This window comes from Macrosteles quadrilineatus, unplaced genomic scaffold, assembly GCF_028750875.1.
Source record: "Macrosteles quadrilineatus isolate MER2022 unplaced genomic scaffold, UCM_ALF_1.0 Scaffold_2__2_contigs__length_208266976, whole genome shotgun sequence".
Lineage (NCBI taxonomy): Eukaryota > Metazoa > Arthropoda > Insecta > Hemiptera > Cicadellidae > Macrosteles > Macrosteles quadrilineatus.
The window spans coordinates 155680249-155697678 of NW_026542595.1; the positions used below are offsets into that span (position 1 = coordinate 155680249).

Below are 17430 nucleotides of genomic sequence, written 5' to 3' on the forward strand. Positions count from 1 at the left end.
TCACCTGGGTTCAATTTAATTACGCTTATTGTCATTCTAATAGGCTACTGGATACAACTTTACATGGGGCTAGAGTGTCTGTTCATACTTCTGTCAGTGAATGCAGAAAACAGTGTATAAGGTTTCAGATGAAAAAAACTGGTTCAATCCTTTATCCTTAATTTCATATGGATTTCCCTTAACTTATAAAAAATCTTTTACATTTGTATGTCTAGTTAAATGCAGAAGTTGTTTTCCTGCTGAGCCTCTGGGTAACTGCAGCTGGCGGGACGCGAGGCGCTGGAACAGAAGATGGCAGTAGGTCAAAGTCCTGGTGCAACGTGGCGTAACATCGAAAGTGAGGTTATGTCACACTCATTCCCAGACCGGTTTGCTCCGATCATAATTTTCCGCAGGTTATTATAGCCCAGGATCCACTTGCTTTGGAATGTAGTAAACATAGATCTCCGTATTATTTGCCAGTTAGTGGTCCGTGTCGAGCTGATTTGTGGTATTTAGTTTATTTAAGATTTTTGCGAGGGAAACACGAATGTATAATGACATAACTAGTCTGATTAGAGCTGGACTTTTGCCCTGAAGGCCTGGGTTTAAGTCCTGCTAATCACAAATCACTTTAGCTACGTGTTAATGCCTCAACTCGGCGGTTCAGATTGTGTTCAGCCAAGGCCGCAATAGATATCCAGCAGTATACCCGCTTTTCTAGAAAAATGGACAACTATTCATATTTTCACGGCATTTCCTTGTCTCCAAGGCAAAGATACAGAGGTTCCTGTTTTGTTGCTGATTGTGGGTCTATGCATTTTAAAATAAACCGGTAAGAATGATTTGTTATAAGTCAACAACCATATTGTCCTTAGGGTAGCTAAAAGAGAGCCTACATAACCAAACGGAGTAAGGGAATCAAAAAGGTTTAATAGGAGATACAAAAAGGGTATACAGCAGAGTTCCTTCCAATTCCTCGCACCTGCTCACCTCATCATCTAAACGAGAGTAAAGTGTCAACGGTGTATTGGTGTGCTGATTGCAAGCTTTTAAAAAAATACCATTTCCTGTTTATAATGATTAGGTTACAATATTCATTATTGCGCCTTCCAAATGAACTGTTGGATCTAACATCTTTGCAAGTTGGAACCGGAACCAAACTACCGATCTCATCATCTCTCCTATACGCCTCACGTGACTAAACACATTTCTCCAGTCTTTTCCCCCTTCGTCTGATGACACAGATCCTTCATCCTACGTGTCATCGACCTTGTTGTGGTCCTGCCGGAGGATATGTCCTTGAACATGAACAAGAGCCCCAGCTGTGACAGTGGCGTTTCCTCATCAGCCATCAGTCATTCACTCTACAGGCATCTTTCGTGCAAGGTTAGATTGACGATCTTGCTTTAAAAAGATGCGGCGTCTAATTTTGCTTGTAACTCTGTCAATTTCAACTTCTAGATTGCCCATAAACCTAACTAGTATCTAAACTTGAATGTAAATGTGTATATATGGATGTGCATCAATAGCAATGTCAACACAGAGACTCTAGAGTCTAATTTTATTTATAGATCATGCAAGTAATTATTTTGGGTCTAAATATATGCACTCATTGCTACGCAAATGATAGGCCATTTTGCAAGTGGTTGCAACTGTTTTTGTAACTACACCACTATGCTAATGAACTGGGCATGCTTTAGTTGTATTGAAATTTATCTTAAGTATTTGTAAGTCCTGTACTCATTTAAGTATTTGTTTAAGTATTTGTACTCATGTACATTTCAACCGCGCAGAGCGGGCGCAAAAGCTAAATCTGCTGCTGGAACTAAATCTTTAATTATACATTGAAAAGACGTCTCATTCTCATGGTGGTATATAAAAAATACTAAAATTTAATACTACGTAAAATGTTATTTTGTTAAATGAAAATAAATAAAATTAAAATTAACCACTGACACAGTACGCTTAAGCCAATTCAAAAGTTGTTTTAACCATGCAAAACTAAAAACCAACTTTTATGCTGCAATATCTTTTATGCAACATTACCTACCACAGTGTCGAAAGTATTGAGATATCGTGAAACCTTTGACTATTCTGTATCCAATAGTCAATGGTGAAACGTTGGCAGGAGCAATACTAAGTTTTTGTTTACTGCTGGTTCATATGATGGTATGACGTGACGTTACCATCATAAACGTATTCCTCTATAAAAAACCATACAAAAATAAACTCGATAAAAAACGATTGTTTCCAGTTATCATTCCTAGAAATAAGGTTGTTTCCAAGAACGCAAGCATCATCTTGTAAGAATGAGGCGTCATGATGGTGCTACAATCTGGTGTTCACGTTTTTCTTACCATTTATGTCTAAGCGTATAAGCCAGCAACCTTCATGGAATGGTAACATAAAATACTGTATGTGTATACATTTTATAGCAAGACGATTTAAACAAGTTACCTCTAAGTGTAATACATAAAATTCCAACCAAACTTAATAAACTGACTCAGTATGGCCGATTTCTAAAGTCTATTCCTACCGACACACTCACAAGTTACAAGCCAAACTATCCTAGGACGGTGACACACTGGTTGGATTTTACCATAAACAGAGACCCCAATTCCAGAGGCACTAAATATAATTATTACATCTTGCAACACAGGGAAATGCTGAAATGCTGTTGGGAAATGCTCGCCGCAACTTGACTAGTCGTTAGCTGGTTAGCTCTGTGATTCAACCTTCCCTCCTTATCTGTTAGCGTCTGTCTATGTTTCCCCATCCCATGCAGGGAAATGTTGCAATTTCCTTACATCTCGCAACCGATAGTGCGATAGTCGTGCTAAGGAATACGCTAGTCTGCGTATATCTTTACTACTTCTAGCTGACATTGGACTAATCTATTGCTGAAGCACGTTGATTATAATTGATAATAAATTATTCATTGATCAATTACCGTCAACATGATCTCCCTAGGCGTAACGGTTGAGAGTTTTATCATAAAATTATGTTATGGAGCGATTAGATTTTATTTGCCATTGACGTGGCTAGTCTGGTTGATAGAGCGCGGGACTTCTGTCCTGAGGCCACGGGTATGAACCTGGCCAAACACCAATAGAAAAGTTTTGCTATTTTTATGAGGAAGCCGTGAGCGGGTGACCCACTATAAAAACTGTCCTAGAACTAAAATAATACGTTTTTCAAGCGAGGAGAAATTTGTCAGTACTTTAATTATCTGGATATAATTTTCTCCACAACAGTCCATACGAGTACAATAATTGAGACAGTACGTGTTTTTTTATATATTTTTTTTATTGAACTCGAACTTTTTCGTCATTGTTTTTGACAAACTGTAGTTTTGATTTTCAAATTTAAGAGGTAAATTAGCATTGGTAGATATTTTGAAATTTTGTTTTCTTTCATGTACTTAGATTTTTACTTTTTTCTCGCATTCCGTCGAGTAATAAGTTGAACTAGTGCAGTAACTTCACTCAGACAGACCCAATGATGTTTACTCGCAAGTCACGCCTCCTCAAGTGCCATTGGGCGAATGTCCACGATGTCACGCGACCGCATTCTGTTTACTTTCCCCTCACGTTTTGCCATTGACGATTCTACAAACTGCCAAACACGGCTGTTGAGTGAGAGACTAAAGTTTTGGATGGTTTATATTAGAGAGTTTTGCTGTCCGGTTGTTTTAGTAAGTTTCTAAATGTTGGCAACAAGATCGCATGCTGAGGATTCTACGGATATGTATGGTACCTTGTGTAGTATTTGCGTTAGGATTCTGCATTAAGTTGGATAAGGAGTATGATGTTGATTGTTTTCCTATAGCCTGACACACCTACAGTTTTTGTTCTCTAAATGGACCAATAGCTTATACAGCTTTTAGTGATGGGAGTTATCGAATACAGATACAGGCACAGTTATCATTGTCTGAGGCGTCTATCTAATATTGTACCGCTTATCCTTTCTACGTAGGTAGGCCAATAGTTAGAGCTTAAGCGTTTGTGCTCCGAACCATCGGGTTAAGGCGTAGTTGTATACATAAAGTCAATTGGAAGTTGGTGGGATTTTAACTGATAACTGACGGCCGACGCCTCCAGGACATAAGTCTCGTGCTTTCACCACCACTAGATAATCTTCAGAGACTGCGAACAACGCATGTTTAGTCCACCATTCATGGTTAGCGCGTTTGGTTACCATAACATCTTCATTATGGTAATATATTTCAACACCTCCCACCCCCCACATCTATATCTTATCTAGAGTGCTCGCGTAAAGACGTTTTCTTTTGATGTTCGTGTGCAGAGATCTCGTTACAATGGGTGCATGCATATATTGTTCTGAAGAGAAAATCTTGGTCCATTGTGGAAAACTCTGGTCCATGTTCTACTCTGCGATTTGATCTGTAGGCCTATTAAATATCAACACTAACAGCGCAATATAGGTTGACACTAATTTGCTGTTAATTTATATCCCTCTAGATTCTTCTGCTATAGGTCTCGCCACCCTAAGTTGAGGCAGCCCAGACGGACGGGCAGGGTCATTATCGGCCGGTCCCGCCCGACCCTTTATAATCCGATTAGTGACACTTCTGTGAACGCTCTAGTTCCATAATTGTCATTAACAAAGTTAAAAACCGATGTATAAATTTAGTCTTTTACATTAATAACGTCGATTTAACAAACATTTCCGTTTTTGTCCCAACAAAATCGGACAATGTTTACGGTTTGTGAGCTATAAACAAAAAACAAAGTAGTGTAGATCCCAAAATCCAAAAACCGTAAACATTGTCCGATTTTGATGGGACAAAAACGGAAATGTTTGTTAAATCGACGTTATTAATGTAAAAGACTAAATTTATACATCGGTTTTTAACTTTGTTAATGACAATTATGGAACTAGAGCGTTCACGGAAGTGTCACTAATCGGATTATAAAGGGTCGGGCGGGACCGGCCGATAATGACCCTGCCCGTCCGTCTGGGCTGCCTCAACTTAGGGTGGCGAGACCTATAGGAAGGAGTACCGTCACAGTCAGTGGAATTTTACTTCATCGAACAGGTTTCCAAGTGTCGTGTTTTCTCAGTACTCATCTTCAGAACCAGGAAAAACTTGGACTCACAGTTTGCAAGTTTATAGGCCTAATATTTGCGTCGCCCATTGCCTTTGAATAATGCAAGTAGACTTCCCATTTTACAGCTTAAAGATTTGAAACCTTTTGGTTGTATGTTTCTGTGATAGTTACATGACCGGTAATATTCAAGTGCTCTGGTTTTGGGTATTTTATGTTTTTTTAAATGGCTTTTATGAAAAATGTTCATGGTAGATAGTGTCGTTAACTTTGAAACTGGCAAGTAGATATTGGACTTTTTCAATTTTTACAATAGATTTTCTACATTGAACCATGAAAAGTGGCAGTACGTTTTTATTAATGTGTGGGATGATATTTCCTTTTATTGTTCAAACCTTTTAAATAACACTTCTAGTTGCATACATTTACTTCAGTTTTCTATATTAAAATACAGCGATTCATGTTGTAGACAAATGTTTTGTATAATTTATGTGAAACAAGAACGGTATTGTTTGGAAGGAGTCTTATGTGTTCAAATTGGTAAAAAAATCATCTGCTGGGTATTTCTTCCATAGATATAACATATGTTTTGTTTATGGTATTTCCTTATGACATTGACATCCATAAAATTCATGTACATCAAGAACAAGTGACATTATCACTAATTGAACAGTTCGTTTTCTCTGCGTTCACGGACAGAGCAACAGTAAATACTCAACAACAAAACGCACTTTTGATAGACCAGACGAGGACTCAAAATGTGATGTGTCTTCAGCTAATCTACAAGGCCAGTAAATTATACGGGAATACAGTATGTTTTAAACTAATTATAGTGCATACAGTGAATTTCTAATCCGATTCCACCGGAAGGAAGAAAACTACTTTCTCAAACGAGTGTAGGAAATGCTCGAACGCCCTTCAGGTTGGACTGGTTGGTTCAGAGACCCTGAGATCGGTTTCCAGTTATAAACAAACACATAAAATATAAATTCCGTTAATGGTAATCCAACAAATGTCATCTTTGGTGAAATCTGTTCCTACTATAACTGCGTAACCAAAATCATATTCATCCAAGTTCGTTGGCCAAAATTTATAACAATTACTAATTTATTTATTGTTAAGTATGTAGCAAGTTTATTACTTGTGCATTGCAAAGATAATGTAGCAATACAAACGATTTTTTTCGGTCTCGCTCTTTAGGTTAACATTTCAGATTGACCTAGCTAAAGTTTTGGTATTTACAACTACTGTAATGGTAATGGAAATCAGAATCAGTAATTAACCCTACCACAGGTTGAATGTTATGTTATAAAACGAATAAAGACCTTGATATACTAGTCCTTAACTGAGGTGTTGATAACAGATCAAAATTACATGACTTCCAAAGGAGACATACTGTACATTATTTTGAAACGGTAGCTGCTCCCTATAAAGATGTGTATTTTAAGCCGAATACGAATGGAGGATAGAAGCATAGATGAAGTAATATAATTATATCACTTCATCTATGATAGAAGCATTGACTATACACAGACTATTTCTATTCTGTGTATAGTAAATGATAGAAGTAGATTAATTGAGTGAGTAACACTGTTACTGCCCCTAGCTGTTCTTCAGACCTATAAAAGCCAATGACAAGGGCAGCTAGGGCCAGTTTTTAGCCATCTAAAAGTTTCTGATTTTCCTCAGGGTCGAACCGGCAACCTTAGGGACTGTCAGGCTCAGTAAAACCACTCACCAGAGTTCTGGAATGATCCAAGAGTCCGTTTGTTACGTAACACACGCTCACACGCACCGCCTCAGAGTGCATATTTACTTTCAGCTGTTCGATTCTATGACGAAACTCCTGAACCCCCGCTTCACACATGACACTCCCAAGGTCACCTTCCTCGTGTAGCCAGGGGGCGAGGCCCTAGGAGGCGAGTACCACAGTATGGAGTGTAAACTTCATTCAGCTCCAGGTCGTGGGTCGTAGGGTGTAATCACTGTATTCCGCAACTAGTGGTTTTGTTACTCAACTCACCAACTCAATGAAGTTGCTAATGATACTATCAATTTGTAGTCATTTGGGGAGAAAATTGTTACGTTTGGAGAAATTGGACACATGTAAGCACAATGTTGCAATCCATGCATACTCTGAAACATGAGTAAGTTTTTCGTGGTTATAAAAGTTTACTGGACTCTCCGAAATACTGTTATTTATTGATGATTTCAAGTGGATTCATCTAGTTATATCATGAGTTTAATAGTTTTTGTTGAAATGTGATCACGACACACTACAAACGAGTTGCTTATATATGCTGTATTTCTTTTAAATCATGTAAACTTACTACCAGGAACCCTGAATAACCTCAAAACACAAAACATACAATATGTTACTTAAGGTTAAATATGCTCCTAAAAATTACTAAACCTTATTGATCGAATTATGACAGTTTGAAGAGTTATATTCGATCTAAAGTGCGTTTTGATGTTAACTATTTATTTCTCGTTAACTAATAAACGTTGAAATTTGAAACTTTAACTGAATAACCAATCTGTTTATAAACCATTGATTGTCCTCTAGTTCAATACTATAAAAGAGTATAAGTGTAAGCGAGTTTAAAGAGTATACAAGAGACCACTAGTTATTATAATTAAGAGAATTGTATTCAAAACGCTATTTGGCCTGTTTAATAAGGCGAACATCAGAAAAGACATTCAAGAAATAAAGACCTCTGACATTTCCTCATCAAATGCTGAGAATGCGTTAAGAATTCGCAGTTTTGCAATTTAGTTTTAATTACTGCGCGGTTTCAATTCAAACTACTATTATTGCGATTTATTTAAAGTGGATGTAGATAAATGTTCGTAATAGTGATAAATAGCCATAATAGTCTAACGAACACGCAATAATAAAACTAATCGGATTGAGATGCAATTTTCATAAGTGGTGGATCTAAAAGTAAAAGTTGACCTTCGCTGAAAAACTTACCAACTGGTTTTTTTTACTTCTGTTGAAACACGACTCTATCCGAATTCTCTCTTAAGTTGGTGCTAAAACCTAAACGAGTTTAACCTGTATTGGCTTTAGAAATCAGACGTAACTTAACAAATGCGATGCGATGAGATAAAATAACACTCATAGGCCTACTAGGAAGAGAAATGTATACACGTATTAAAATCCTGAATGGCAATAATCAAAGTAAATAACTTAATGAAAATTAAACGGCCAGTAACCACATTGTCCACATTACCTGTGTTATTATATGGTGCTCGCGTTCAAATCTGAAGGACTAATTTGATTCCAAACAAGGTCGTTTCTGCACCATAATACCATTTGTGTTATTATTTCGATGATACAATAATTATTGTATCTATCAAAATAAAATATATACGATAAATATTAACAAAGCCTTTTTGACCGTTCCCTTATAAAAACCTTAAACAAAGGTTTTTAAACAAAAGAAAATCAAAAGAAATAGAGAAATGCCTAGATAAACTTAATTTTGGCTAGTCCCTTTCTAACAAAAAAAATAGAAACACGCTAGTGCTGCCCATGACATTGGTTACATATATGTAATGCATCCTAACGTATACATGCTGTGTCCCTATATCACTGAAGGGTATATACTTTACAAAATAAAATCAACCAGTTTCAAAGTGAATGTTAGACTGTGACAGACGCACAAGAAAGCGTCCTTGGTGTCACATGACATGTCTGGCGAATCAGCTGTTCTCCATGACCGCGACTGACACTTCCGTTTCCTTTCAAAGACAAACAAACAAGTCCAAGAATTGAATATTTATGAAAATGCTGTAAACTATGGTTAGCGTCTATTAGTGCGTTGCAACAGCTAGACTTAATTAGCGTCCAACTTAAGGTTTTCAACGTCTGCGTTTGCATCCTCTTCTGGTATTTTTGTATAGGCCTACCTATTATTAAATTTTTAGCCTACGATTTTTTTGTAGAGACGTGTCGAGGTAGGGCAACTAGCCGTGGGAAATAAGCCCGTGTACTTAGATAAATTGCATGCTGATTATTTTTCTACTAATTCTGCACAACCTTGAGGCCATATCTAGATTTCTTGATTAATTAACTGCAATGTGAACAGTATAAGTGGTTAATTGGACGTCAAATCAGACCTTTTGTCGTGAGAAAGATAGTTGATAAAGCTGTTTTGCATGTCCAAAGCATCGAGGTATTGTAATGTTTTGCATGGTAAATCAGCTGTCCACATTGCTTTATAAGTTGCATTTCAATCAGCTGTTATTTGTTTAATATTCAGTCATTAATCTTGGAATTCCAAATTATCTTGCAAACAATATAACATTTTTTAAATGAAAGAGGTGCAAGGGATACTATAGAACTACAACAAGCATTCCTCATCGCTATCACAGAACAACTGTTTATAATATATCTTTTTTAGTAACAGCATACCGCCGCATACCTTTTCCCATCAAATTCATAGAAAACCGATCCCGACTGATGTTGGCGCTGAAAAAATTTACCTTGACCGTGGCGTATGTGTGTGTGACTGTATGTTAGGGAATAAGTCTACAACAATTGTCAGAGAGTTTGTACACTTTGTCGCGTTTACGTTCAGCAGAATGAATGGATATAACGTTGGATATAACTAGGACGGTAGAACAATATCTGGCAAGTGACTAGATGCAGCAGAGATGGTGTATGTGTGTGTGACTGTATGTTAGGGAATAAGTCTACAACAATTTGTCAGAGAGTTTGTACACTTTGTCGCGTTTACGTTCAGCAGAATGAATGGATTTAACGTTGGATATAACTAGGACGGTAGAACAATATCTGGCAAGTGACTAGATGCAGCAGAGATGGTGTATGTGTGTGTGACTGTATGTTAGGGAATAAGTCTACAACAATTTGTCAGAGAGTTTGTACACTTTGTCGCGTTTACGTTCAGCAGAATGAATGGATATAACGTTGGATATAACTAGGACGGTAGAACAATATCTGGCAAGTGACTAGATGCAGCAGAGATGGTGTATGTGTGTGTGACTGTATGTTAGGGAATAAGTCTACAACAATTTGTCAGAGAGTTTGTACACTTTGTCGCGTTTACGTTCAGCAGAATGAATGGATATAACGTTGGATATAACTAGGACGGTAGAACAATATCTGGCAAGTGACTAGATGCAGCAGAGATGGTGTATGTGTGTGTGACTGTATGTTAGGGAATAAGTCTACAACAATTTGTCAGAGAGTTTGTACACTTTGTCGCGTTTACGTTCAGCAGAATGAATGGATATAACGTTGGATATAACTAGGACGGTAGAACAATATCTGGCAAGTGACTAGATGCAGCAGAGATGGTGTATGTGTGTGTGACTGTATGTTAGGGAATAAGTCTACAACAATTGTCAGAGAGTTTGTACACTTTGTCGCGTTTACGTTCAGCAGAATGAATGGATATAACGTTGGATATAACTAGGACGGTAGAACAATATCTGGCAAGTGACTAGATGCAGCAGAGATGGTGTATGTGTGTGTGACTGTATGTTAGGGAATAAGTCTACAACAATTGTCAGAGAGTTTGTACACTTTGTCGCGTTTACGTTCAGCAGAATGAATGGATATAACGTTGGATATAACTAGGACGGTAGAACAATATCTGGCAAGTGACTAGATGCAGCAGAGATGGTGTATGTGTGTGTGACTGTATGTTAGGGAATAAGTCTACAACAATTGTCAGAGAGTTTGTACACTTTGTCGCGTTTACGTTCAGCAGAATGAATGGATATAACGTTGGATATAACTAGGACGGTACAACAATATCTGGCAAGTGACTGACAGAGAAAGCAGGTTAACGGCTATATTAAGAAGTACAGTTACAGTATTAAGAGAAGTTAATTTAGAGCTAGCAATGAGGTAGTTAGTACCTACGTATAAGGTCTTTCACAAATGTGTGCAATATGAGTATTATTAATTACACTCTTTATCATTAAGGCGTATAACCAATTTTCATTAAAATTAAAAACAATATAAGAACTCTTGATACGTCGAGGATGTTTGCATGGAGGTCTAAAAGCTAAACCATTAAAAGTTACGAAAAAACTCAATTGTTTCGCGAATCACTACTTTCTTCTTGTTGTTTTCGCTTTCAAGTGCACGTGATATCTAAAGTAAATATTATTGTACGTGTTCATTTTGTTTATAAAACAATTTTCATAACATCATGTTGCAGAAAAAAGGAAAAAGACTATACAATAAGGAATTGAACTTAAACTTTGCAGGACATTAACATGGTATGGTTTTGAACGAGTTGTTTTATTTGTAACTAGGTGAAACCCGTCGAAATCGACGGTTATTTTCAAGGTTAACGCTAAATCATCTAACCGCGATAAATTGAGTGAAATTGTACATATTTTGAGCATTTAGCATTGTTTAAAGATTAATAAGTGTAAAAACAATAATGATATTAATATTAATTGCATTAGTTACCAAATATGGTTGATCATTCAATGAATAAAATATCTCCCATACTGTAGGGTACGTCATTGGAGTTATTAGTATATTATCTGGTATCTCATCGTTTGGAAGAACCTTTAAATAGTATTAAAATCGTATTGGTGGATCTTTTGTAGTTAAACACTTCCATAATTTCATTAGTGTAATGCAGATTAATCTATGATTTTATTTGAAAAAATACAGTATCTGTTAGTTGGGAAGACACGTTCTAACTTCAAAGGGAGATATCCATTACAGTGTAAGTTTGATTTTTCCTTCGTCACGTCGCGTCAGTTCATATCATACTTCTGTGCTATAATGAATAACCCTCTATCACAGTTTTGTGAAATTTGTTGTGGGGTTACTGTTAAAGCTGGAATTCCTTGACATGGGGGGTCAGTTAGTTGTCTCAGTCATATCAATTACATAAAGTTGTCAATATGATCTCTCTATGGAATGTTAGGTGTAGTGGAATATACTTGAAGTGAAGTTGGCTTTTATTCGTAAACTGTTAGGGGCCTCCTCATTTATATGCGGCTTCATTGGCAACAAATAATGCAAATGACATAGCAATTAGGCATTTCCAAAAAGCAAAAATAATGTAAATTCTCTGTCACGTAAATATTGACGTTTACATTTTTAATCAACGTATCTTATAAAGGATGATGTGATCTGGTTTAAAAGGAATATGACCTTTCTTTCATGACAGTAGCTGCTTAAATATTATTTACTCATTGGGCCATATTTACAGCCAATATAGATCAGAATATATATTTTAGAGATAAATTAAATGGTTGTGGTTGCTGAGTAGCGCTAGTATACATGCACAACCCTTTTCTCTTATTTGTATACATATCCATATTATGTTTTCACTAAGCTGAATGAATACATCGAAGTAACCTCTCTAAAAAGTCTGCAGTATATTGCAGCTTTCCAGCTTAATGACTTTCTAAATCATGCAAATATTTCTACATAAATATTGTAAAGTGTTTTATCCAGTTGCTGTAAACTACTATTAATTTAACAAAATATGGACACGGCTCAAATGGGCACCGTGCCCTTCCGCACTTGTAGGCTATTATTTTGTATTGTATTACACAATTGAATATTTTTCCAATGATTGAAAACATGTATGACAATAATCTCATGAACCTATGATGATCTGTCTAGAACAATATGATAAAAATAAAGACAAAAATGGTGAAAAGGGCAGATACCAACCCGTAAAATTTATATAAGGTCAATAAGAAATAATTTTAAGAGTTACTGTGATAAAAGGATTTTCCACTGATTTCGTCATGGAACGTTATATATTGCCAAACATGACATGATACAGAAGAAAATTAGTTTTAAAATCAGAAAATATTATTGCAAATGCTTCTTTTGGACAATTCAGTAACTCCCAATGTTTAAAATACATACAAATTAACAGCTGTTTCATTAAAAAGTATTATCCACATGGCCAAAATGTAAACAAATCTGTAGAGGGATCTTTAAAGGCTTCTGGGGCAGAGCCCTAAGGGAACTTACTTCGTTTTTCTTTTGATAACTCATCTACAGACCAAGACCTTTCTTTTGATACCCCTACCAAGTTTCTACGCCCAGCCGTCCTCTAAAATTAGTGGAGACAAAGTTTCCAATTAAATATTTAGATTCCCCCATGTTAATCTTATGGGAGAAAATCCAACTTTGATGGAAGATCCTGCCCAAACTAATTAAGATATCAAAAAACGAAAAACACTTTGCAAAACTACAGATCAGGGCAATTCTTTTGACACTTTAATCATCAAAATCGGTAAAAAAATGAGGGAGGAGTTCTGTTCACAAAAATCGGCTTAGCGTATTATATATATAGATATCAATCAAAGCGCTCATTTGGTCTGAATATATGAACGGAGGATGATTGAAGACTGTTGTTCACTTTTAAATTTTTCAAGCATCTGACCCAAAATAATAAATTAGATATTTTGTAAGCATATATTTATTTATCCCCCAGAGATTTCTCTGATTATAGAATCTACGCTACGTCTTACAATCAGAAATGATACTAAAACTGTGTTTTCCTATGGGTAGCTTCAAAGCTTTGACTATTAATACAACTCCAAAGCTAACATTTCTAAGCGTGGTCGAAGCCTAATCTAATAAACAACAGATTATAGCTTACTTCAATTTTCTATGAAAACATCCTCTTTTCTATGAAAACATCCTCTAAGGCGTATATTTCACCAACCATTAAATTGAAAAATGCTGGATTACACAACTTGGCCTTGCATGGTTATTTTTCTTGGTAGTCGTGGTACAAGGTGATTTCCCCAACGTTTCCAAGTATTTATCACGTCGTGAAAACGTGGTTAAACTCCATGACCTTTGAATCAGCTGTTGTCATAGGTCTCTATGGTTTAGTTGCATGCATGATAACTTACTCTTAGATCATTCTACACCGGAAATGAGTGATGCAAGTGTAAAATCTAAGGTTAGCAGTTTTTGATGACTACAACAACACCTATTTGGCCAAAATAAGTCCGGCGTCATAGTATGCAGATTGAACTACGTTCCTCGTATTTTTACAAAAGCTAAGATCACGACCAGCCTATATCAACTTCCCCGTAAGATTGACATTGGAATACAACTTTTTTGACTTGAGTAGTAAAAGAGCGTTAGTTAGACATTGACTTAAAATACTGAAGTAATCATCATGCATCCTATATTGGTGTAGGGTAGTGTTTATTTATGGAAAATATAGTTGAATATGTCTGTCATTGAATGGGATTCTGCCGAAGTTATATCTTCATAATCTTCATAGACTTCAGAACCTATCATTCAATATGATTCAATACAAGCTACCCACTGAGTTAGGCGTTGGCGTGCTTATAAAGTTAGTGGATGAGAAAGAAACGGATATTTGAAAAAAACACGCTCTTTCTGTGGTTCCATTACATTCACTTTATTCTCAAATTAGATTCAACATTGACAGAGTTATGCAATGTCTTCTACCCACTACCCAGTGGCATTTATTAGTTAAAGTGTAAACCAAGATCACGTTATGTCGTAGTTCTTTGATTGAGGATATTCCTAAACTAGGAATGTTATTTACCTCTTAATATTTACCTCTTCGTATGTTTGTAATTCATTAGGAATGAGATGTTGCAGTTGGGATTTAAAAGTGGTTTGTATCCTCCTTAAATTTTATTCGATTGTTAAAATCCTCCCGTGTTCTGGTCGCTGTCGGTGTAATACAGACCCAGATTCCTTCCAACTATCATTGGGCTATCAATAAACAATGCCAAGTACTGTGGGCCAACTGTCAACAGTTGGTTGAAGTTAAGAGCAACTCTAGGGTTAGGTAAGGTTTCTTGCCAAAAACATAAATATACCAATGCGTTGAAAACACACTAATGAAATCGAACACAAATCAAACAGCGAAAACCATTATTGTATGGTTTAAAAACCTCTGACGGAAGAAATAAAAGTTTATGGATATAAATACGAATGGATATAAATTGTGGCGTTGACGTTGGATGGATACTTCAAGTAGAATTTTCATCATATTCTTCAAATTTGAAACATATATTTTGGACTCAGGAGATTTCAAAACGAAAAAGTAAATCGGTCCTGGGATAGGTCTTACCTTGAAACCTGCGGTAATAGCTTATTCCCTATTTGGGAGATTCGTTAAAATTAGACATTTTGTAAGTCTATATTTGTTCATCCTACGATCTGATATACAATCTATCTTGTGTTTCATATTTGTGTTCAATGACCCACTCACGTCAATATCAGAAAACAGTCACTTTTCTTGATCTTTTTTATGAAACGATATGGAATAATAATTAACAAAAAACACACTGTACATTCACCGGACAGAAATGTATATTTATATTGATGTACATTTACCTGTCAAAAGCTAACCCGTAATGATTGTAAGTTTATAAGGGTTATTTATTATGGTTTTGGGTTGAAAGAAGTTAATTCTGAATCGAATAATATTAAAACCACGATTCCTCTGACATCTTTGCAAGTGTCTTTCAATTTCTGAAATGCGCTGTCTCAACCTCAAACAATAGTTACGAAGCGCACACTGGTAGGGCCTACACCATTGTAGTATATCGTTTAATAACAATCCCGTCTTCAACATTGAACATTCGTGTCACAACAATACTCAGTACACAGTCCTACGTTCCACGCACATGAATGACCCGTCTAACAACTGCATTTCCGGTATTCCCATTCCCACTTACGTCATTATGTAATGTAGGAAATGAACGGCTTTATTTGAGCCAGAATTTGTTAATTGATTAAGCTTAGCTGATTAAGCTATTAAGTTTACTAATTAAACCAGTGTTTCTGGTGCATATTAAACTAAAACTATGCATGCCTTTAGTTAATGCAAATCATTTTTTAAAGCACATTCAACCACGGTGTGATAACGTTTAAGTTACCGGTATCAGTTTAAATTTTGTGAATAAAACAGTTATCTTTATACAAATCATTTCTGTTGTGGTTACCTCGTTAAAAATTAAGGTGTTCAGTTATTTATTCGACTATTTATTGCTTGTTATTTATGTAGTATAGTGAATATCAACAAACTATTTCACTGGATATCATAAACCGAACCTAATAAATAGCTCGAATGGGTTTCCAAAGGATTTTCCATGATTACTACTTTATAATTAGACCAAATATTTTTTATTTAATAGTTTTAAATTTGAAAATTACAGCGCCCATTAATGTTTAAGCGACTTTAAACTCTACGAAGCTTAAAAATCAATATGTGTATAGCACAAAATGTCAGGGGTTGTAGTCTAGTTTCAAATCTTGACTCTGGTTTCGTTTCTTCTAAAAGACAAAACGTCCAAAATTAAAATTTTTGCACAGGGGGGCGTTAGTTTGGCATATGTTTATCCATAAAAATATATAGTGGAGATAAAGATTAAGTTTATGAAGTGGCGTCATTGACTTTGAGCACTGAAGTAGACAACTCGTCCACTTTGGAAATTTAATTTGAAGCATGCTTTGATGCGTTTGATGTCCGATAACTCTTAAGTACTTTGTTTTCAATTAGATGCTTCATCTTAAAAGGGATAAATGTTCAACCCGTTCTTTACTCTTTGATTATAAAACCAAAGAACAGTCAGTAGTTAACGAATAATTGCATTTCGTTTAAATAATTTCAAAGTTCTTTGTTACAAGTGGTACCGGTAGTAAGCCTCTAGACACACTCCTTTTCCTTACACAGGAAATATATATTAATATTGTCCTTGGTAAGGATATAAGGACGGTAGATATGTAAAAGAACTGCAGTATGTCAATCTATGGATTGGCCACACGTGTATACTAATTAATGTACACGGCGTATATTATTTTCTCCTTTTTTCTCCAAAGTAGTAGTTCATATTGATTAGAGTGAATACTTGTGTCTAATAATTGTTGAATTGAACTTACGAGAAATGTTGTAAGTACTCAGCCGATCCGAGGAAGTCAACACACTTAGAGCGCGGAACACCGACTGACTAGACTAGATTGGAAGAAAGTTTACCATCTCCTTGCCATTGCCTGCCCCCTCCCATATTGTCACGCGAAAAAATAAAGCATAGAACTGTCTGGTTTGTTTTAGTTTTTTTTAATGCTGCGAAAAATTTCTAAATCCCCCCAACAGTTAAACAAACGTTCACAATTTAAAAATTTCTAGTGCAAAAAATTCTATGTTCATCAATAGAGGGGAGAAAATAAATTATTTGCAACAAATAGATTATTTGCTTTTAAATATACATCTGGATATGTTTTGGAGGATTTCTTTCTTTTCCATTGTAATTTTGTGACATTTACTAAAATACTACAATTGGTGGTGTTCCTTATACTGCATTACGAATAGAATCATAATATATAGGTATCTATCACGAATGGTTTTTTCTAGTATTC

General features: G+C 35.8%; 1 protein-coding gene across 1 annotated transcript in view; it reads right to left on the minus strand.

The window, feature by feature from the left end:
- The window catches only part of LOC128985609 (ATP-binding cassette sub-family G member 1), a 67613-nt gene extending 50589 nt beyond the window's left edge, over window positions 1–17024 (minus strand). The window contains exon 1 of the mRNA XM_054405249.1: window positions 16954–17024. The gene's annotated coding sequence lies outside the window, so the exon portion shown is untranslated. The remainder of the gene's footprint in view (window positions 1–16953) is intronic.
- Window positions 17025–17430: the final 406 nt, after the last annotated feature.